This window comes from Peromyscus leucopus, chromosome 19, assembly GCF_004664715.2.
Source record: "Peromyscus leucopus breed LL Stock chromosome 19, UCI_PerLeu_2.1, whole genome shotgun sequence".
NCBI classification, from domain to species: domain Eukaryota; kingdom Metazoa; phylum Chordata; class Mammalia; order Rodentia; family Cricetidae; genus Peromyscus; species Peromyscus leucopus.
The window spans coordinates 60,802,671-60,804,931 of record NC_051079.1 but is presented as its reverse complement, the minus strand read 5'-3'; the positions used below and the strand labels follow the sequence as shown (position 1 = coordinate 60,804,931).

At 40.6% G+C, this 2,261-nt stretch overlaps 1 non-coding gene across 1 annotated transcript; it reads left to right on the top strand.

Annotated features, from left to right (window-relative positions):
* The first annotated feature begins 992 nt into the window (after positions 1–992).
* LOC114690217 lies at positions 993–1,099 on the top strand. The gene has a single exon (XR_003734049.1). It is a non-coding gene; the product is annotated as a U6 spliceosomal RNA (small nuclear RNA).
* Positions 1,100–2,261: the final 1,162 nt, after the last annotated feature.

Genomic DNA, 2,261 nt, shown 5'->3' with positions numbered 1-2,261 from the left:
TTAAGTGACCTCAAGGTGTGTTATTATATCTGGCTGTGGGGTCCAGCAAATGTTCCAGTCTCTTAGAATAGAAGAGATATTTTTATCATAATGCTTTGTCACACTGATTCTTTTCTTTTGAGATTCTTCTGATTATCATTGACAATCAGAATATTCTAAATTATTTTGGGAGTTCTCCTGAACAGAAAATCTCTGGTGTATGGCTGGCATAGTCCCACCCTGTACACTATATGTATTGCATTTGTACCAGTGCTAGAGGGCTATGGAAATAGCTTCTATCCTTCTACCATTCACTCAGCCATTAAGAGACCTTGACATTAAGCTTTAAATCATTGCTTGGGGTGGGGAGACAACAATGGTGGTTTCTGCAAAAGCATAGGACACAAGATAGGGCTTGGTAGAAGTGGACAGATGTGTTCAGAGTTGGTACCACAGACAATGCAGGGTTCGTGAAGAGCAGACTTTCAGTTCTGTCTTTTTATCAGTTTCTTGTTTTATTACCTTTTTAACCCCCCTCTCCATCATCATCTGTGAATATACTCACACCTCTCTGGTTTTAAAAACTATCACTGTGTTTGGTAATCTACCTGGGAGAACATACTATCCCCTTCTTTCATAGTGAAATTCTTATAAACAGTTTCTTGCATAGCATCTATATTTTATTCTATTTTATTTTTACTAAAATCAGTTTCCACCATCACTACTACTGGAGAGCATCAGAGATCATCCATGTCTAAAACATACTATTAATTAATTAACTATTAATCTTAGGCAGTTTTCTGATAACTGTTCCTACCATGATTCCATCTCTTCCTATTATGTCATTTCCTGACTCTCTTGACATATGACACTTTTTTTCATTAACAACATCTGCATTTTGTCATTTAAAAAGTAGCCATTTTCTGATAAACACATGGATATTTTACTGTCAATATTATGACCCATGAAGGTTTTAATTTTTTTATTTTTTTACTTTTTAAGAATTTCACAATGTGCTCGCTTCGGCAGCACATATACTAAAATTGGAACGATACAGAGAAGATTAGCATGGCCCCTGCGCAAGGATGACACGCAAATTCGTGAAGCGTTCCATATTTTTCTGTGGCTATTATGTTGAACTAAATGATGTTGTAAAATAAATTTACTTAAAATAAAAAAAAAAAATATGTCGTAAAGCAAATGAGATACCATAACAGAAAAGGAGAGGTCATAAGGAATTCATATGATCATAAGGTTAGTAGTAAAATTGTTGAGCACTAAAAAAAAAAAAAAAAAGAATTTCACAAGTGTATTTTTATCATATTCTCCCCCACCCCAACTCCTTCCAGATTCTCCCTCACCCAACTTCATGCTCTTTTTTCTCTTAAAAAAGCACAAATAATTCTCGCTCATATAAACCTCTTCTTTCTCATATTACTCCCAGTGCTCCCCCCAGCCTGATGTCTGCATCCAGATTCTCAGTCTGGATGGGTTTATGCACAACTATCAGGTGTCTCCATCATCACAAGAGTATCAGTTCTGCGTCTTCGACATTGCCAGCAGTCTTTTGCGGGTATCTTTGTGGATCTCCGTGGCTCCTAGCTCTCTGCTTCCTCCTTCTCACTTCTCATTGTCTTCATTTACCATGGTCTCTATTCCTTGTTCTCCTCTCTTTTCTTGTCCAGCTAGATCTCCACTCTCTTTCCTCGACCGTCGCCCTTCATTGTTCCCACTCATGACCAGGCTGTTCATGTAGATCTCGTCCATTTCTCCGTGTCTTTTTATGGGGTCCCGTTTTCCAGGTAGCCTCACTGGTGATGTGAGCGAGAATTGTTGAAGCCAAGGTTGGATAAAGCACCGGGACAAATAACCAAATGAATGGAAGCACAGGATCTATGAACCAAAGGCTGAGGGGCCCCCAACTGGATCAGGCCCTCTGAATGTGTGAGACAGTCATTTGGCTTGATCTGTTTGGGAGGCAGCTGTGCATTGGTGCCGGGTCCTGGGCTCGTTGCATGAGTTGGCTGTTTGAATCCTGGGACTTATGCAGGGACACTTGGCTCGGTCTGGGAGGGGGGGAATGGACCTGCCTGGACTGAGTCTACCAGGTCGACCCCGGTCCTCGGGGGAGACCTTGATCTGGAGGAGGTGGGAATGGGGGGTGGGATGGGGGAGGGGGGGCGAGAGGGGGAGAACAGGGGAATCTGAGGCTATTATGTTGAACTGAATGGTGTTGTAAAATAATAATAATTAAAAAGAATTAAAAAAAAAGCACAAATACA